Here is a 22,781-nt window from a genome sequence, read left to right as displayed (position 1 = left end):
ATATGCTGGAAATAATTTAGTTTCAATGGGAGTTGCATAATAGGTTTGGGAGTTATGATTTTCAATTTATTACCTTTTGGCTTGTAATTGTTTTCATAATTCTAAGCCACAAGGAAAATTTAATATTTTATTATTTTTAAACTTAATATATAAATATATTTTTCACATGTAAATTTATTCGGTACGGTTCAGTATTTTTTTGATTTATTTTTATAAAATAAAAAACATGTCCTAATTATCAGTACGGTTATAAATTTATATAAAAACCTACGATTTTATTTTTTTTAAAATAATAAAAACGGTTCGGTACGGTATAGTTCGGTCGATTTTTAAATATCCATTGACACCCCTAATTGTAAAAATATAAATATGAAGAAGAAAAATCAATCCCAAAAAAGTTCACCTTTCCCAAATATCGTTCCATACTTCCAAGGTGAAAAAGGATTTATATCCACTAAATATGCTAATGGTTAACATTGGTAACGAAGTAAAGTTCTTTTCCTTTTTCATAAAAATATTGTACTTTTATATTAAACTCAATAATTTTTTGGAAAAAATTACATAAACATAAATTACTAAAATATGGGGCCTCCAAACTTACGGAGCCTAAAGCCCTGTAAAACTTCATGGAGCGCCCTTTTTAGTCGCCCCCTTTTAATTTATACCTATTTTGTTTTTCCGTTTGCTTCCGTACCTATTTTTTTTGTTAAAAGTGTTTTAAAAAGACAATTTTTCCCTTCAGGGCTATTGACAAAACTATAGACTGCAGGACAAAACTTCAGCATGTTTTGGCATGAAGTTTTAGCAAATGACTAAATAACTTAAGCGTGTTTAGTCTGAAGTTTTAGCAAATGAACAAAATAACTTAAGTGTGTTTAGTCTGAAATTTTAGCAAATGAACTAAATAACTTAAGCATGTTTAGTCTGAAATTTTAGCAAATGAACTAAATAACTTCGGCATGCATTAGCAAAAACTCATTAGAAAATTACATACTGCAAGACAAAAACATAAGCATGTTTAGTCTGAAATTTTCGCAAATGAACTAAATAATTTAAGCATGTTTAGTCTGAAGTTTTAGCAAATGAACTAAATAACTTCAGCATGCATTAGCAAAAACTCATTAGAAAATTACATACTACAAGACAAAAACTTAAGCATGTTTAGTCTGAAATTTTCGCAAATGAACTAAATAACTTCAGCATGTTTAAACTGAAATTTTAGCAAATGAACTAAATAACTTCAGCACTCATGGCAAAACTGTAGACTGCAGGATAAATAACTTCAGCATGCATTAGCATGAAGTTTTAGCTTCAATGTAAAACAACATCATGCTATATTAACATAAAGTTTTAGCTTTAACATGAAACAACTTCATGTTACATTAGCATGAAGTTTCTGGTTTTTTTGATAAAGCTGAGAGGAGAGGAGGAGATCTTTTTCATGAATGAGGTTGCAGATCACGCGATTTATCAGGGGTGTAAGCGTCATATTATTATGAATTTTTTGTCAACTGGCTCCCAAATCAATATTTTTTTAAAAAAATTACATAAACCTAAATTACTAAAAAATTAGGCCTCCAAACTTACGGGGCCTAAAGCCCTTGTGCTTCACCAGCTTGGGCCTTTAGCCGCCTGTTCTCTAAGGAGCAATTTATGCAAAAAAACTCATTAAGCTTAAAATACTCATCTCATGGAAAATGAGATCTCCTAATATTGGCAATTTAGTTACTAATATTGGCAATTTAGTAATTTTAACTCTATTTTATTTTTGGTCGAAGTTACTTAGATCTCCTATTTCTAATTAATCTTGAAGAAAAGAAGAAAAAAATAGCACAGCCTAAAAAGGAGTAAAATTTACCTCAAGGTGATTAGAGTTAAAGTTTAGTAATTCCCAATATCGTGCACGGCCACTTGATGATTCCAACAACAATAAATATACTTCAGCTCCAAACAAGTTAGAAGTTAAATCTCAGTATTTCATTTAAACCACTTGATAATGTTATGTTAAATCTTATACTCAATAAATAAATAAATAAAAAATAAAAAATAAAATAAAAACTAGAGAGATGTGAGACCTTTTCTCTCTAAGATATCTACACCTTCTTCAATTCTACCCTCTTAACTTTAATCTTTAATTTTTTACAAGCCTCAATGACGACTCATACCCAACACCAATTCCCATAAACACTGTTGCAAGAACCACCAGATATAGGGAAAATGCAAATTGATGATCCTACATCATCGCTGGCCCCACATAAAACATTCCTTCAAACACTGACTGCAAACAACTACTCAGTGATCAACTCTGACAACCAACTTCCACACCCACTCAAATTGATCTCTCTGATGAAACAACAACTACTGAAACTGAAGATGATCTTTCATACCTCTAACCACTGATGATAAATCACGTCTATATACCCCCTGGAAATTCTCCTTAATTGTTAAAGTTTTTGGTGGGAAAATTGCGCCATCAACTACTAAAACAGAAACTTATCTCTTTATGGCAACCAACCGAACCACTACCTTTAATTGATCTAGGGTCTGAGTTTTTTCTCATCAAAATCCAAAAAGAAGAAAATATGTACAAAGCTCTCCACGGGGACCTTGGTTTATCTTAAACTATGAACTCCCTACTGAGTTTGATGATTTACAAATTCTACAAATGGTGGGATCTAAACTAGGCAAATTGTTAAAGGTTGATACTTGTACCACCACTATTACCAGGGGAAGGTATGCACGTATCTGCATCGAGGTACCTCTCGAGAAGCTACTAAAAACGCACCTCATCATTGGCAACCACGGACAAACCATACTCTAAGAAGCACTTAATCTACTTTGTACTGATTGCGGACGATTTGCACATGCTTCATTGAGTTGTTCATTCCAAAAATCACTGACTAGCTTTACATCGGATGCTTCTAATACACCTACTTCTTCTACTCACCATCCTACTATCAAGCCTCAACAAATGGAATGGCAAACGGTTCAATTCCCACGGAGGACACACCACCGTATAACCAATTATGCAAGTTCGGCAGAAAGGATAGCTAGGGCGGCGGAAGCTGGAACAACACCAGCTGCAACAGGTAAGCTCTCTCAACCTAATGGGTCGACTAAGGCCCAGCTACACTACAACTACCCAAACCCACGAGAGCAGCCCACTCAAAATCCTTCTAACATTTTTCTACACCTAATGGATGATATGGACACTACCATGCCTAAAGATGACATACACCCTAGTAGACCAGCAGATCTTTCAAACTCTATTAGGCCCCAATTCTCATGTTACCGATAAAAATACTCACCCCTCTATTTCAATGGAAACCATTTCTGAAGCCCAAGGGAATTCGTCCACACTGACTCCTATTCTACTAATCACCAAATCTTTTTTTTAATAACAACAACCTTGGTCCACAAACCACTCTATTAGACCCTAGCTCTCACATGCTACAGCCCTAAAATCTGACACGTAAAGATAAAACATCTCCAATTACCACAGCCACTACAGTTGCCCAATCAACTCAGGATACATCCCCAAAAGTAATACAAAATCCTTCATATTTACCCAAGCAAATCGACATTTAACACCTCTAATTTGCATGCTACAGTAGCCTATGACTCTAGGATTTTCCCAGTCCCAACAAATCAAAATGATTATGGTCCATGTGATGACCATCATGTATCCACCACCCTTCCATCGTCTCCTACATGCAATATTAACCCACCGTCTATATCTTCCATAATCACTAAGAGAACTAATTCTACTCTTAAGAGAAATTCCTACAAGTTCAAACCCAACTACAAAGTCTACTAAGCTGCATACTTCCAACATCAACCATGCAGTGTCCCTCCTTCACAAACACTCCCAACAACAGTTATCTCAGGCAATACACCACAACAACCCGTTCTTTCACCTCCCCCATTTGATCATGCAAGGTCCACAATCCCCCACCCATCATCGTCTTTGATATACACATCCCAACCACTAATGACGGATCAGCCTCTCCAGTCATGGTTGGAGATAGGCCTCCAAGGTATGCCCTGATCTTCACTTTAGAGCTAAACAACCAGGAAGTAGTTCTACTTGTACAAAATCCAACCCATTTAGAAGAAATAGTAACGGAGGAAATGAGGTTTGGGATGGAAGCATATGCCCAAACCCAGTGGTACACAACTCAGACTCCGCTTCTATTGGATCACCAGGCGTCGAGTTCACAGCAACCACAATGGTAATATCCCATGCACCCCCGACTCCGCATGTCAACCCACACATGAACCTCCTCCCGTTCTATCTTCCGCACCACTGGGGCCAAATCTATGCCCCGTGGTTCCAGCCAATAGATTCCTTCAACCCCCTGTCACCATACTCAACACCACAAAGTCTATACGACCCACTAAATCTACAAACAACACCACCTCTATCTCCCAACGTACTAGACACATAAACAAACCAGGAGCTAGTGGAAATATTAGCGGAGATGAGGGAGACTAGCACGAAATTTCTGTGGTTAAAGGGCATTCATCTTTACAACCTCAAGGAGCAGTACGAAAAAAAGTTCATTCTGAAATGCCCGCCAGAGTTAGTGTTTGCAGTCTAAACTTCCGTCTGATGACAAATCAAGGGGCGGGGAAATATGTCATGGTCATAATTCCAACGCTTCGACAGACTCACCCACTAGAGGACCAGGGAACAATGGCCATGCAGGCTGCCAATCCCTAGAGTCCAGTTCCGACTGAGCAAGTTCTCAATCCACTTTCTTTCATGAATTTTATAGTTTGGAATTGTCGGGGTTCCTATAATGCTGAATTTAGGAGCCACTTTAGATCTCTATTGGACAATCATAGGCCAGCTTTAGTTATACTCCTAGAGACACATATGTAAGATCATGCAGTGCTTCGTGACGATTTCCAGTTCACTAACATGTCACAGGTGCCTGCTAATGGACTCATAGGTGGTTTGGTTGTGCTGTGGGCATGACACACTAATTACCGTAGAAGAGCTAAGGATGTCAGAGCAAGAAATACACTGCCTTGTCCAGGTATTCCCAGCCACTCCCAAATGGTTATTATATGCTATTTATGCTAGTAATTATTATGATGTTAGACATACACTATCGAACAATTTAATATATTTCCATGATAACTATGTAAATGGCCTTTGGCAGATAGGTGGGGACTTTAATGAAATTCTTAGTCCAAATGAAAAATTTGGAGGACTGCCAATAAGTAATAATAGAGCAGATAACTTTAATAATTTTATTAATCAATGCAGTTTGATGGATTTAGGGTTTAGGGGTAGCCGTTACACTTGGACTAATAAATGCCGTAATGGTAATACAATCTTAGAAAGACTTGACCGTATATTAGCTAATTATGATTGGCTTAATATATACCCAGAAGCAACAATACAACATTTACCAAGAACTTACTCGGACCATTGTCCGCTTTTAATAACCCTGGAATCTAGGCGCCCTCATTATAAAAAGATCTTCCGTTTTGAGACAATGTGGACATCTCACCCCCAATTCCATCAATTAGTGCATCAAGTCTGGGGCAACAATTTAGACCTCATTCGTACGACCAAATTATTTCAGGAAGAAGTCCTTCACTAGAATAAATACACGTTTGGAAATATCTTTAATCATAACCCTAAGTTATTTGCTGGACTTACGGGCATCCAATCTTCAATTCACTATCCTACTAATACCTTCCTTCAAAATCTAGAACGACAACTTACAAAGGATTATAGTAACATTTTGCGCTTAGAGGAAGATTTTTGGAAACTTAAATCTCGTATCGCATGGCTAAATGACGGTTATGCCAACACTTCAACATCGACGAAAAAATAGGATAACGGCTCTAAAAGACACTGTAGGAATTTGGACTTTCAACACTAATGAAAACCAAATGCAAATCTTTGATTACTACCAACACTTGTTTTCATAGGACATACATTTTCTTCTAAGGATATTCTACTGCCCCATTCACACATAATCGAACCTGCTGACTTCCAAATATTGGAGGCAGCTCTTGAGGATGTTGAAATTATTAACGCCCTCAACGGGTTCAAACCTTTCAAAGCTTCAGGTCCCGATGGCCTACATCCTTACTTCTATCAAAAATTTTGGCATGAAGTTGGCCCTAAAGTTAAACGTTTTTGCCAACAAATTTTCAATGACAAGGTCATTCCCTCTGACCTTAATCGCACTTATATATGCCTTGTGCCTAAGGTTAAGCATGCACATACAATCCAGTAATACAGGCCTATAAGTTTGTGTAATACGAACTATAAATTAATTACTAAAATATTAGTTAATAGGCTAAAGCCCATTCTTTCAAAAATAATAGGCCCGATACAAACTAGCTTCCAACAAGGAAAAAGAGCTTCAGAGAATGCAAATAATAGTTCAAGAAATTATTTCACATTTCAATAAAATGAAAGGCAAAACTAGTTACATGCTTCTTAAATTAGACCTTGAAAAGGCCTTTGATCGACTAGAATGGTCTTTTATCCGGAAAACACTCCTATACTTTAATATTCCTACCAATATTTACTAGTCGACCTCGTAATAGTGATTTCCAGTTTATTTTTGACAACTTTAAAGGTAGACTAGCTTGATGGAAGACAAAATACTTATCTATGGCGGGACGAACTACTCTTACTAAATCTATTCTAAATACTCTTCCAAACCATGTTATGCAATATATTCATATTCCGACTACTATCATTAACAAAATGGAACGCTACCAAAGAAATTTTCTTTGGGAAAGCATTGAGACGACAAAAAAAAGTACACCTCCTTAACTGGGAACAAATTACTAGTCCTACGATGGGGGGGGGGGGGGGGTTAAATATACAAAACCTTAGAACTAAAAATTATGCCTTATTAGCAAGCCTCGCTTGGAGGATTTTCCATAATCCTCACTCTCTCTAGGCAATGACTCTCTTAAATAAATACCTACCTCAAAAAAAGGTTGCAAATTATTTTGCAACTTGGCGTACTATTTTAAAGGGATAGAGTCACTGTCAACGAGATATTAAGTGAAAACTGGGAACAGGGAATTGCGTTAAGCTATGGACTGATCCATGAATTGACACAGGAATAACTTTAATATCAATGTTCATAGGACCACTGCCATAGTTCCATGACACACTTACAGTCTCTAGTGTACTCCAACACCAAGCATGGAACTGGGCAAATTTGAGTTTTGCAATGCATAAGGGCATAGAAAATTATATTAATAAACAATACCTCTCTATATATACACAACAACAAGATCAACTGATTTGGGGTCTAACAAATAATGGACAATTCACAGTGCAAACTATGTACAGGGAACTCACTGCAAATAGTTCCTATATCCCACACACAACAAATGATTTTGCTTCGATATGGAATTTACCAATCCAACCGAAATTTAAAACTTCTTTGTGGTTGCTTAGACATAATAAATTACCAACACTTTCCTACCTTAATCATATAGGAATATCTACGACATCAAATTGCCAAGTCTGTCATGCTACTCAAGAAACAACAACCCATATCTTTATCCACTACTTTCAAGCCAAACAATACTGGGACTCCATAGGACTGCGCGAACACATTAACAAGTTGTAAGTCACAAATGCTCCAAAACAATTGTTACATAAACTTATTAACTATAAAGGCATTCAATTTCCTCACAAAGTAAACACACGCACCTTTATTTCAATAAGTTTATGGAATATTTGGACTACTCAGTAATAAGAATCTTTATGAACATAAGCAAGATAAGCTGAATCCAAAACATGTGTTAAATCAAGCTATTAAATATGCCTACATGGCGGCATCACGACACATGCATGCCAAAAGAGTCCCAATACATTTAAGAGGTACCTCCTAAGAATAATTTTTACAAACTCAATACGAATGGGGCAGCATCTTCTGAAATGAATACGGATTGAATTGAAGGAGCAATTTGGAACTACCTGGGTGATTGGATAGTGGCATTTGCTGGACCTGTTCCTCATGTGCATTGTCTAACGGCTGAAATGCAAGCACTTATTAAAGGACTAAGTCTAGCCATGCAAATGCATTTGCTGCCGCTCAAAGTGTTAACAGATGCAAAGGAGGAGGTAACAACACTGTTACATAGTGATAGTGTAAAGTATTCTAACTTAATTTGTGATTGCAGGTACCTCCTCACGATGCTACATGATCCACTAGTTTTACATGCGTACAGAGAACAAAATGGAGTAACAGACCAACTTGCAAAGCTAGGAAGTAGAATGCAACTTGCGGATAGGTCGCAAATTTTTGTTAATTCACCACCTTTTGTATCAAATCAGCTGCTGGCGGATCAAATGGGAACAACAACTCAACGCATGGTTCCTATATCACATGCGCAGCTAATTGTTGATCAACGCAACAATACATGTTTTGTTACTGATAATGTATCTACTAAGACTCTGGCAAATAGTGTTTTGAAACTAGATAGGAGCACAGCAGTCTCTACTAGTATTGAGGATCGCCAGTGTGACACCATTAGGGGCGATATCTCATGTAGTAATGATATAGCTACTACTAGTATATGTAAAATGTTGCATGAGCGCCACACCCCTGTACACAACTTTTAATCTATGTAAGTTATCTTTTGGACCCAAAACTTTTAATCTATGTAAGTTATCTTTTGGACCCAAAAAACAACACTTGATGCATCCAAAAAACGTAAAATAAAAAAGAAAAAGAACTTCTCCCCAAGAAGTTGAGGGCATCCGATAGTGAACTTTAATCAAGTCACATAGAAAAGTTTGAAGTAGAAGAAATACTAAAGTTTAGCAAATATCCATCTCATGGAAAATAATTACCCACACCCCTCTCTACCCATATTTTTGTAACCCAGCCAAACGACTAAGCTACTAAATTGTTAATTCAAGCATTCAAGCCACGCCAAACCAAGCCAAATCAAGGTAAGCTAAGTCAATGGGTAAAAAAAAAAGTTAGGACGGGTGGGTAGGTAAGTTAGAGTAATTAGTTTTAACTTGGTAGGTATATATTATAAATAGTTCTCAAATGGATAAAGAAGGGTTATTATTTTAAGCTCAATAAATATTTTCCATAAATGGCTCGATTTTTCATATTTGAAGGCTAGAATCTTTTTGAGGAATTTTCAGAAATGACTATTGTTTAGTGGCTATTAACTTCCTATAGCTACCATATATATAATTACTTTCCGTAGCAACCTTTCAGTTGTTATTATAATGTATTTCGAGCTATTGTATTCATGAATACAGTAGCAAAAAATCGGCTAAAAAATAGGACAGTCCAGGTGTCAGCCACTGTATTCACATGTATTCATGAATACACAAATGACAATCAACGTAATAATAGGTCTCTCTAGTTGTTTAATAACGGAAAGCTGCTAATTTAACAGGATACACAGTCACGACCCCAGTTCGCCCTCTGTGAACTATCGTGACGACACCTAGTCTCTACGACTAGGTAAGCCTAACAAATGCGGAAAAAGAATAATTTGCGGAAAGAAATAATATAAAACCGAAACAACAAACAGAAATAGTGTTTAAGATGCCGCCTGGCATATAATAGTACAAAATCTCAACCTAACACTTCCCAAAATTCGGAACCCCATAAATCACAAGCTAAGAGATACATAAGAAGCTCTAACTCCAAAAATGTCTAACAAAAAGAAAATACAGAAGGGCTATACTATTACAAAAAGATAGAAAGGGACTCATCGGTCTGCAGACGCGGCAGATATACCTCGAAGTCTCTACAGAAGCGCCTCACCTCAAGGATGATAAGACTAAGTGGAAGTACCTGGATCTGCACATAAAAAACATGCGGAGAAAGGGCATAAATACACCACAACGGTACTCAGTAAGTGTCAAACCTAACCTCGATCGGGTAGTGACGAAGAAGGTCAGGGCCCTACTGAGGTTAAATAAAATATAAGGCTTAATAGTGTAGAACAAAACAGCATAAATAAGTACAATAGTAAAAGTAACACAGGATAGAAAGAACAGCAACAACTACTACAGAGGCAAAGTAAACACAGAAAGAAATATAGCTCACCACAAATATAACAACCGGGGATCTCCCAGGATACCGTCTTGTAGTCCCAAATATAAATATCCAGTGGATCTCCCGGGATATTATCCTGTAGTCCAACTCATAATGCGAGGGGATCTCCCAGAATACCGATCCGTAGTCCCAAATGTAAATACTCAGTACAGGGGGAATCTACCAGGTACAAGGTATAGTCTCGTAGTTCCAATGTAAATGTGCAGGGGGATCTCCCGCAATACCGTTCCGTAGTCCCAAAGTAAACATACAGGGGGATCTCCCGAGATACCGTCCCGTAGTCCCAAAGTAAACACGTAGCAACAATAAGAAGAGTACACAGTGCAATTCAAGTTCCAAACCAAGGCAAAACAGGTATTTCTAACCTAGCATGCTGCACGTAATCCAAATAAGACAGTTGAGCAAGTAAGGCAATTAAGTCAATTAGACATGCTTTCCTAAGCTAACAATAGGCCTAAATTGCAAGTAGTATAAACAGGGAAAGAAACATACCAGTAATTACTTAATAAAAACCGTATTTTCAATAAATTGCACAAGTACACACTCGTCACCTCACATACAAGGCATTTCAATTATCAATAATACCAAATCCTAAGGGGATTTTTCCCCACATAAGGTTAGGCAAGCCACTTACCTCAAACCGGCTCAAAATCAACCTGAAACCACGTTCTTGCCACGAGTACTCGACTCCAAATGGCCCAAATCTATTCAATTCAATACAAGTAACTAATTCTACAAATAAATTCTAAGCTAATACCCTCGTTCCCACGTCTCGAAATCGGGTAACATTTACATTTTCAGAATCCTCATACTCTCACGAGTCTATACATATCAAGAATACTGAAATCGGAGTTTAATTGACCCCTCAAATACCTATTTTAAGGTCTCTTAATCTCAAGTCCTAATTACCCATTTTGCACTGATTGTTTCCTAATTTTTCACCACTAATTAGACCATTAAGCACATATAAACGAGTTATGAAGTCAAGAATATTATCTCAAAGTGATTCCCATTTGGTTTCCTCAAAAACCTCCCTCAAAAGCTTCAATCCCGTTCAAAAATGGTGGAAAAATGAAGAAGGGTCGCGGATTGTCTATTTAAATACCGCCCAGGTATTTCCTTCTTAGAGAACGCGGAAGGACCCTCGCGTTCGCGAAGCACAACTTCGGTTGGGTCCAGTTTCCTTCATCGCGAACGCGATGTCCTGGTCGCGAACGCGATGCACGACCACCGCCCTCCTTCACTAACGCGTGAAAAACTTCGCGAATGCGAAGCATTAACCTCCCCCCAGCTCCTCTTCGCGAATGTGAGACCCCACTCGTGAACGCGAAGAAGGAAACCAGAACTAGGCTGCTGCAATTTTCTGCAATTTCTCTAAGTTCCAAAATGACCCGTTGAGCATCCGAAACACACCCGAGGCCCCCGGGACCTCAACCAAACATGCCGACCAATCCTAAAAATCATTCAAACTTGTTCCAATCTTCGTAATGCTCAAAACAACATCAAAACACCAATTTAACATAGGATTCAAGCCTAAGAACACCAAAGCTCTCAAATTACGCTTTCGATCAAAAAGTCTATCAAACCTCGTCCGAATGACCTGAAATTTTGCAAGCACGTCACATTAAACACTATGGAGCTACTCCAACTTCCGAAATTCCATTCCGACCCTGATATCAAAATCTCACTACCGAACTAGAAACTTCAAAATTTTGACTTTCGGCATTTGAAGCCTAAATAAACTACGGACCTCCAAAACACAATCCGAACACGCCCCTAAGCCCAAAATCACCCAACAGAGCTAATGGAACAAGCAGAATTCCATTCCGAGTCTGTCTTTATACTGCTCCGACTACGGTCAAATTTTTAACACTTAAACTCTCATTTAAGGACTAAGTGTTCCAAACTCTCCGAAACTCAAAATCAAACATCCTGGTAATTCAAAATAGCAGAAACAAACACGGAAAAGTAGTTAATAGGGGATCGGGGCGTTAATTCTTAAAACGAACGACCGGGTCGTTACATCCTCCCATACTTAAACATTCGTTCGTCCTCGAACGAGCATAGAGGCATACCAGAAGTAGTGAAAAGATGAGGGTAACGGCTGCGTATATCATGCTCGGTCTCCCAGGTCGCCTCCTCGACCGGTTGACCCCGCCACTGAACCTTCACTAATGCAATGTTCTTTGACCTCAGCTTTCTAACCTGCCTGTCCAATATTGCCACTAACTTCTCAACATAAGATAGATCCTTGTCCAACTGAACTGAACTGAAATCCAATATGTGCGACAGATCACCGTGATACCTCCGGAGCATCGAAACATGAAATATTGGATGAACTTCTACCAAGCTGGGAGGTAAGGAAAGCTCATAAGCAACCTCCCCAACATGACTCAATATCTCAAAAGAGCCAATAAACCTCGGACTTAACTTCCCTTTCTTCCCAAATCTCATAACACCCTTCATAGGCGAAACCCGAAGCAGAACCCGCTCTCCAACCATATAGGAAACATCACGAACCTTTCAGTCAGCGTAGCTTTTCTATCTGGACTGGGCTGTACGGAGTCTATCCTGAATCACCTTAACCTTCTCCAAAGCATCCTAAACCAAGTCTGTGCCCGATAATCTAGCCTCACCCAGTTCAAACCAACCTACCGGGGATCTACACCGCCTACCATATAAAGCCTCATACGGTGCCATCTGAATACTGGACCGATAGTTGTTGTTGTAGGCAAACTCTACCAATGGCAAGAACTGATCCCAAGACCCTCCAAACTCAATCACACATGCACGGAGTATATCCTCAAGAATTTGAATAGTGCGCTCGAACTGTCTGTCTGTTTGAGGGTGAAATGTTGTACTCAACTTTACCCGAGTACCCAACTCATGTTGTACGGCCCTCCAAAACCGTGACGTAAACTAAGTACCTTTATCTGAAATGATGGAAACTAGAATACCATGCAGATGAACAATCTCCCGGATATAAATCTCCGCTAGACGCTCCAAAGAATAGGTAGTACACACAGGAATGAAGTGTGCGGACTTGGTCAGTCGATCCACAATCACCCAAATAGCATCGAACTTTTTCAAAGTCCGTGGGAGCCTAACTACAAAGTCCATGGTGATCCGCTCCCACTTCCACTCTGGAATCTCTATCTGCTGAAGCAACCCACCCGGTCTCTGGTGCTCATACTTCACCTGCTGACAGTTGAGGCACCGAGCTACAAACCCAACTATATCTTTCTTCATCCGCCTCCACCAATAGTGCTGCCTCAAATCCTAGTACATCTTCGCAGCACCCGGATGAATGGAATACCGCAAACTATGGTCCTCCTCTAGAATCAACTCCTGAAGCCCATCAACATTGGGTACACAAATCCGACCATGCATCTTCAATACCCCATCATCACCAATAGTCACATCTCTAGCACCACCATGCTGAACCTTGTCCTTGAGGACAAGCAAATGAGGGTCATCATACTTACGCTCCCTGATACGATCAAATAAGGAAAACCGAGAAACCACGCAATCTAGAACTCGACTAGGCTCCGAAAGGTCCAATCTCACAAACTGGCTGGCTAAGGCCTGAACATCCATCACCATGGGCCTCTCCGCTGCTGGTAAATAAGCCAAACTCCCCAAACTCTCTGCCGGCGACTCAAGGCATCGGCCACCATATTGGCCTTGCCCGGGTGATACAAAATAGTGATATCATAGTCCTTCAACAACTCTAACCACCTACTCTGGCGCAAATTAAGATCCCTTTGCTTGAACAGGTGCTGCAAGCTCCGATGATCAGTATAAATCTCACAAGGAACACCGTACAAATAATGGCGCCATATCTTCAGGGCGTGAACAATGGCAGCTAGCTCGAGATCATGGACAGGGTAATTCTTTTCATGTACTTTCAACTGTCTGGATGCGTAGGCAATCACCCTACCGTCCTATATCAATACTGCTCCAAGGCCAATCCTCGAGGCATCACAATAGACGGTATAAGACCTCGAACTTGTAGGCAATATCAAAACTGGGGCTATAGTCAAAGCTATCTTGCACACTCTTCTGTCCAATGAAACGGAGCACCCTTCTGGGTCAGCTTGGTCATAGGAGCTGCAATCGATGAAAACCCCTCCACAAAACGATGGTAGTAACCCGCCAAGCCAAGAAAACTGCAGATCTCTATAGCTGAGGATGGCCTGGGCCAACTCAGCACCGCCTCTACTTTCTTCGGATCCACCTGAATACCCTCACTCGATACCACGTGGCCTAAGAATGCCACGGAATCCAACCAAAACTCACATTTCGAAAACTTAACATATAACTTATTTTCCCTTAGAGTCTGGAGCACTGTCCTAAGATGTTGCTCATGATCTTCCCGACTCCGGGAATACACCAGAATATCATTAATAAAGACAATGACAAACGAGTCAAGATACGGCCAGAACACACTGTGCATCAAATGCATGAAGGTTGCTAGGGCATTGGTCAGCCCAAATGACATAACAAGGAACTCGTAATGACCATACCGAGTCCTGAAAGCAGTCTTCGGGATATCTAGCTCCCGAATCTTTAACTGATTGTAACCTGAGCGTAAGTCAATCTTAGAAAACACCTGTGCGCCTAAAGCTGGTCAAACAGATCATCAATACGAGGTAAAGGATAACGGTTCTTCACTGTAACTTTGTTCAACTTGTGATAATCAATGCACATATGCATAGAACCATCATTCTTCTTCACAAACAAGACAAGAGCACCCCAAGGTGATACACTGGCCTAATAAAACCCTTATCAAGAAATTCCTGTAATTGATCCTTCAACTTCTTCAACTCAGTAGGAGCCATACGATACAGAGGAATAGAAATGGGCTGAGTGCCCGGCAACATATCAATGCCAAAATCAATATCTTTATCAGGTGGCATGCCCAGAAGATTAGCTGGAAACACATCAGGAAAATCCCGTACTATTGGACTGAATCAACTGTAGGGGTATCAATACTGACATCTCTCAGATAAGCTAAATACGTGTCACACCCCTTCTCAACTATATGCTGAGCCTTAAGGAAAGAAATAACTCTACTGGGAGTGTGATCTAAAGCACCCCTCCACTCAACACGGGTACACCTGGCACAGTCAGCGTCATAGTTTTGGCGTGACAATCAAGAATAGAATAATGGGGCGACAACCAGTCCATGCCCAAGATAATATCAAAATCTACCATGTTGAGCAGCAATAAATTGGCTCTGGTCTCAAAACCACTAAGAGCAACCAAACACGACCGATAAGCGCGGTTCACAACAAGAGAATCTCCCACAAGAGTAGAAACATAAACGGGGGAACTCAAAGAATCCTGATATACACCCAAATGCGGAGCAAAATAAGAAGACACATAAGAATAAGTGGAGCATGGATCGAATAGAACCGATGCATCTTTGTGACAAACTAGTATAATACTTGTGATGATAGAATCGGAGGCAACAGCCTCGGTACGGGCAGGAAAGGCATAGTATCGGGCCTGGCCTCTCCTTTTAGGGCGACCCCTACCTCCCCGACCTCCACCTCTAACTGGCTAAGTGGGTGGGGTAGCAACTGGAGCTGTAACCATAGCATGAGAACTCTGCGAGGCACGCTGTGGCTGAGAAGTCTGGCGGTGCACCCCTCCTAAATCTGGGGCAATCCCTCACCATATGGCGTGTGTCACCACACTCAAAACAAGCTCTGGGAGGACGTGGTGGCTGTGACTGGATCGGGCTAGGTTTGCTGGACTGACCACTGAAAGCACCCTGTGTAGGAGGCGCACTAGATACTTATGGTGCATAATAAGGCTCCTGAATCCTAGGGGGAGCTAGAATACCACTGGCTGCTGGAAGAGCTGAATGAATGGGGAGACTCATATAATCCCTACCATGACGACTTGCAACTAGGGTACGGGGACCAGAATAATGGCCTGACTCTCGAGACCTCTTGGCCTCCCTCTCCTCTCTCTCCCTAGCATGCATACCATCTATCCTCCTAGCAATGCTCACCACCTGTTGATAAGAAATATCCATCTCCAACTCACGAGCTATGCTAGACCTGATATTGGGAATAAGCCCCTCAATAAACCGGCAAACTCTTTCGCGAATAGTAGAAACCAAGGCTGGGGCATGTCTAGCCAAACTGGTGTAACAGACAGCATACTCTGAGACAGTCATAGTACCCTAGAGCAAATGCTTAAACTCTACACGCCATGCGTCCCTGAGGCTTTGAGGAACGAACTATCTCAGGAACATATCTGAAAACTGAGCCCAAGTCAGTGAAGCTGCCTTATTCGGACTGTCTAACTTATAGGTGCGCCACCACTCATAGGCGTCCCCTCGAAGCTGGAAGGCAGTGAAAGAAACCCTACTCGATCCTGATATACCCATAGTGCGGAGGATACAGTGACACTCCTCCAGAAATCCCAAGGCATCATCTCATGCTAACCCACTGAATACAGGAGGACTATACTTCTTGAACCTCTCAAGTCTCCGTTGCTCATCCTCTAAAGTCGCTGCCCTGTCCTTGTGCTAACCTGGGACTACAGGCTATACAGGAATAATCTCTAGGACCTGATCAACATGCACTCTCTACTCAAGAGTATGAGCGGCGGGAGTCTGTGCTCCTCCCCCAGCCTAAGATATGGCTACAGCAAGGGGAAGTAACCCTGCCTGAGCCAAAGTGGTGTAAATTCTCATGAACTGCGCAAGAGTCTCCTGAAGAGCTGAAGTAGAAGTAGTAGTAGGCATATCAGGTGCCTGGACTCCGGCTGGAACTGTTGGTGGTACCTCGGTGGCAGCTCGCATGGGTGCTCTGGCTGCACCACGTGAGCGTCCTTGGCCTCTACCTCGGCCCCGACCCCGTCCTCTGACGGCTGCAGTAGGGGGCGTAGGTGCCTGATCATCTCGGGTAGCACGTGTCCTCGCCATCTGTGAGAGAATAGAAGACAAAAATTTAGAATTGTGACATCAAAATCTCACACGAAAAGGAAATCAAATGAAGCGGAATTTTCCTAACATTTACATAGCCTATCGTAGATAAGTACAGACGTCTCCGTACCGATCCGCGAGACTCTAATAAATCGGCTTGTGATTCATGACTCTTATGAACCTAGAGCTCTGATACCAACTTGTCACGGCCCCAGTTCGCCCTCTGTGAACTATCGTGACGGCACCTAGTCTCTACGACTAGGTAAGCCTAACAAATGCGGGAAAAAAACAATTTGCGGAAAGAAAATAATATAAAACCGAAACAACAAACTGAAATAGTGTTTAAGATGCCGCCTGGCATATAACAATACAAAATCTCAACCTAACACTTCCCATAATCCGGAACCCCATGAATCACAAGCTAAGAGATACATAAGAAGCTCTAACTCCAAAAATGTCTAAAAAAAGGCTATACTATTACAGAAAAATAGAAAGGGACTCCTCGATCTGCGGACGCGGCAGATATACCTCGAAGTCTCTACAAAAGTGCCTCGCCTCATGGATGATAAGACTTAGTGGAAGTACCTGGATCTGCACATGAAAAACATGCGCAGAAAGGTCATGAATACACCACAGCGGTACTCAGTAAGTGCCAAGCCTAACCTTGGTAGGGTAGTGATAAGGAAGGTCAGGGCCCTACTAAGGTTAAATAAAATATAAGGCTTAACAGTGTAGAACAAAACAACATAAATAAGTACAACAGTAAAAGTAACACAGGATAGAAAGAACAGCAACAACAACTACAGAGGCAAAGTAAACACAAAAAGAAATACAGCTCAGCACAAATATAACAACGGGGGATCTCTCAAGATACCGTCCTATAGTCCCAAATATAAATATCTAGTGGATCTCTCGGTATGTTGTCCCGTAGTCCAACTCATAATGAGAGGGGATCTCCCGGAATACCGATCCGTAATCCCAAATATAAATACACAGTATAAGGGAAATCTACCGGGTGCAGTCCCGTTGTTCCAATGTAAATGTGTAGGGAGATCTCCCGGAATACCGTTCTGTAGTCCCAAAGTAAACATATAGGGGGATCTCCCGGGATACCATCCCATAGTCCCAAAATAAACACGCAGCAACAATAAGAAGAGTACACAGTGCAATTCAAGTTCCATACCAAGGCAAAACAGGTATTTCTAACCTAGCATGTTGCATATAATCCAAATAAGGCAGTTGAGCAAGTAAGGCAATTAAGTCAATTAGACGTGCTTTCCTAAGCTAACAACAGGCCTAAATTGCAAGTAGTATAAACATGGGAAGAAACATACTAGTAATTACTTAATGAAAATCGGATTTTCAACAATTAGCACAAGTACGCACTCGTCACCTCATGTACAAGGCATTTCAATTATCAATAATACCAAATCCTAAGGGAATTTTCCCCCACACAAGGTTAGGCAAGTCACTTACCTCGAACCGGCTCAAAATCAACCCGAAACCACGTTCTTGCCACGAGTACTCGACTCCAAATGGCTCAAATCTATACAATTCAATTGCACAATGTAAATAACACTTCAAGTAACTGATTCTACAAATAAATTCTAAGCTAATACGCGAAATTGGGTAAAATGACCAAAATGCCCCTCGGGCCCATGTCTCAGAATTGAGTAACATTTACATTTTCAGAATTCTAATACTCTCACGAGTCTATACATACCAAGAACACTGAAATCAGAGTTCAAATGAACCCTCAAATACCCATTTTAAGGTCTTTTAATCTCAAGCCCTAATTACCCATTTTGCACTGATATTTTCCTACTTTTTCACCACTAATTAGACCTTTAAGCACATATAAACGAGTTATGAAGTCAAGAATATTACCTCTAAGTAATTCCCCTTTGGTTTCCTCAAAAATCTCCCTCAAAAGCTTCAATCCCGTTCAAAAATGGTGGAAAAATTAAGATGGGTCGCGGATTGTCTATTTAAATACTGCCCAGGTATTTCCTTCTTCGCGAACGTGAAAGGACCTTCGCGTTCGCGAAGCACAACTTCGCTTAGGTTCAGTTTCCTTCATCGCGAACGTGATGTCCTGGTCGCGAACGCGATGCACGATCACCTCCCTCCTTCGCGAACGCGGGAAAAACTTCGCGAACGCGTAGCATTAACCTCCTCCCAGCCCCAGCTCCTCTTTGCGAACGCGAGACCCCACTTGCGAATGCGAAGAAGGAAGCCAGAACTGGGCTGCTGCAATTTTCTACAATTTCTCTAAGTTCCAAAATGACCCGTTGAGCATCCGGAACACACCCAAGGCCCCCGGGATCTCAACCAAATATGCCAACCAATCCTAAAATATCATTCAAACTTGTTTCAATCTTCGGAACACTCAAAAGAATATCAAAACACCAATTTAACATAGGATTCAAGCCTAAGAACTCCAAAACTCTCAAATTACGCTTTCGATTAAAAAGTCTATCAAACCTCGTCTGAATGACCTAAAATTTTGCAAGCACGTCACATTCAACACTACGTAACTACTCCAACTTCCGGAATTTCATTCTGACCCCAATATCAAAATCTCACTACCGAACCGGAAACTTCAAAAATTCAACTTTCGGCATTTCAAGGCTAAATAAGCTACGGACCTCTAAAACACAATCCGAACACGCCCTAAGCCCAAAATCACCCAACGGAGCTAACAGAACCGATGGAATTCCATTCCGAGGCCGTCTTCACACTGCTCCAACTACGGTTAAATTTCTAACACTTAAACTCTAATTTAGGTACTAAGTGTCCCAAAACTCTCCGAAACTCAAAACCAAACATCCCGACAATTCAAAATAGCAGAAACAAATACGGGGAAAACCGTTAATAGGGGATCGAGGCGTTAATTCTTAAAACGACTGGCCGGATCGTTACATACACTCCTAATATAACTCACCCAAATCAATTACAGCACACAACATTATCAATCTAATTAATGAGAAGATTTATTGGACGCTAAACACCAAAAAACAGAGCATTCTTTAGAGTTTCAGTCCCTCTTTTTTCCTGATACAGTTCAAGTTTTTTTTTCTGACATTGTTCGAGGTTCTGCTCGAAATTGATAAAATATCTACAGAAATCTTTTGAAATTCGATTTTCTTATATGAATACATCATATATTAATGCTGGATACAACCTGTAATAGTAACCTACTACCTGCATATTTCATAATAAATCTAGTGCTTGTATTTTGTTGTATCTAATAGTTGTGTTCAATGTATTCAAGTTTATTTTTGTATTCACAATATTTTATTTATTCTTAATACATGGTATTACTATTTTATTGAGTATATTTTATTGGTTGTATTCATTGATTTTGTATTTGTATTAAGAGTATATTACTGTATTTTACTGTATTTTATTATTTTGTTATTTTAAATACAGATGGATATAGTTAGGTTGAAAATACAGATGAATACATATAGATTGAATGCATAAGTAATTGATGAATAACATCAAAATGATAGAACTAACAATGTATTTAAAAATGTTGTCGTATGAACTCAAATACACATAAATACATCTAAATATCACAGTCAAAAATCATTGTACAAAATAAAAATCAGTGTATGCCTTATCTAATACATATAAATACATCTAAATACAAGAAGAGAAAATCACTATACAAACTAAAAATCAATATATGCGGACTCGAATACATATAAATACATCTACAATTAGGTCATTGTGTATTTTTGTTCTCCTTTCGGCTTCAATGGTGATGAACCTGCAAATACTGGTTCCTCTTGAGTGATTTGCAAATCAAAAGATGGCCCTTCGAAATTGAGTGCTTTAGTGGGTATTTTGCAGAAAACCTAACAATGGTGAATATTTACAAAAAAAAATGTTGAAAAGAAAAAGAAGAAGCTTTAACCGGCCAATAACCCAAAAACTTTAACACTTACCACAACTTTTTAGAGAAAAAAAAAGTTAAAAATTGAGAGAGACAATGGCGCTGTGAGAGAACTATAAAGCTTAGGGAAGACAATGGGGAGAATCGTGGTTCAACAATGTGGAAGACAAACTTGTTGTGCGAGAGAGATCGTGGACAGAGAAATTAGATATACTATGCGGTGATTTTGGGGAGAATAACTGAAAGAATGAGAAAGAAAAATATTAGACAGCGTATTTAATGCCTTAACGGTAGTATATACTATAAATATATATTTTGCTATAAAAAATAAAAGGTAGCTATAGAAAATAATATTTTAAAAGGGCTTTTATTTATAATAAATATGGTGTAAACCTTTGCTATATGAGGTAAAATTTTCAATCTTTTTCTCTTTGTTTTTCGAGATTTTTACATTCTTATACACTATATGAAATTATATTACCCTCCTTACTCAAGTTTTACTATAATTACATTTTATATACCCAATTACCATTTATGTATATTTTAAGAGAATTAATGATATTAATTAGTGTCCTAAAATAACTCTACCATATATTTTCACTCCCCCACGTTTCTCTCTCCACATCCCACCCCCTCACCCATGATTTTCTCTTCACAAATCTCATAAATCCTCCATTAACGCCCATTTCATCTCTTCTTCAAAAACTAGACGAAATTTTTACTCTTATTCAAAATTCCTACCTCCATTAACGTCTCTGATTAGCTTGATTTTCAATGAAGAAGAAGATATCTTCAAAGAACAGCCCTACAAAAGACAAAGGAGCAGATATTCCTTTATTATTTGTTTGAATTGGGTATTGTTGCAAAGAATTGGGATTCTCTCTACGTCTCTCTCTATCTCTCGATCTCTAATCAGTAATGTAAAGCAAAGGAAAAGAGAGCAACAATTTCACCATTGAGAGCCATTAAAAAGCTTTGAAGTTTTGAATTCAAATTTGGGTTTTCAAAAACCATTATTTGTTTGGATTGGGTGTTGTTGCAAACAATTGGGTATATGGTTTGGAGTTTATATCTCAATTTTGAGGATGTTTTGGTAAAGATTAGACTTGATTTTGGCTGAATTTCAGATTGAAACTCGAAGAAGAAGAAGAAGAAGAAGAAGAAGAAGAAGAAGAAGAAGAAGAAGAAGAAGAAGAAGAAGACATGATATACATTATATTTACAAAATTGCAGTGAAATTGTAGAAAAATTATAGAAAAATTGTATTCTGTTGTTTATATATATTTTTTTATCTAACTATTGTATGAAAGTTAAACAATATTGTATAAAAATTATATTTAAGTTGTATGATATTATAGTTGTATATAACTGGGTAGAAATAATGTATGAAAAGTGTAGATAAGTTGTATATTATATAATTAGTTGTATAAAATTTGTTTTTACTATGTATAAATCAGATACAAAATATACAAAAGACATATTGTATAAATTTTGTATAAAATTTGTATTTAAGTTGTATGTTATTGTAGTTGTATTTAACTGGGTAGAAATAATGTATGAAAATTGTAGATAAGTTGTATAATATATAATTAGTTATATGAAATTTATTTTTACTATGTATAAATCATATACAAAATATACAAAAGACATATTGTATAAAACTTGTATAACAATTGTATTTAAGTTGTATGATATTGTAGTTGTATTTAACTGTGTAGAAAAAATGTATAAAAGATGCAGGTTCATGCCACGAACGCGAACACAAAGAACTTGTCGGCTAATGATCATTCTTCTTTATTTTGGTTAAACTGGATGCATTTTATATAAGCAAACTAAACTACTCGTTAGGGGT

The 22,781-nt window shown here is 39.0% G+C and overlaps 1 long non-coding RNA gene across 1 annotated transcript; it reads left to right on the top strand.

Annotated features, from left to right (window-relative positions):
- The first annotated feature begins 2,099 nt into the window (after nt 1-2,099).
- On the top strand, nt 2,100-8,639 carry LOC142181620 (uncharacterized). Its single transcript, XR_012710379.1, has 3 exons — nt 2,100-3,089; nt 4,934-5,042; nt 8,179-8,639. It is a non-coding gene; the product is annotated as an uncharacterized LOC142181620 (long non-coding RNA).
- The last annotated feature ends 14,142 nt before the right edge of the window (nt 8,640-22,781 follow it).

The sequence above is a fragment of the Nicotiana tabacum genome, chromosome 6 (genome assembly GCF_000715075.1).
Source record: "Nicotiana tabacum cultivar K326 chromosome 6, ASM71507v2, whole genome shotgun sequence".
Lineage (NCBI taxonomy): Eukaryota > Viridiplantae > Streptophyta > Magnoliopsida > Solanales > Solanaceae > Nicotiana > Nicotiana tabacum.
The sequence above is the reverse complement of the archived record's forward strand: the minus strand, read 5'-3'. Positions and strand labels throughout refer to the sequence as shown.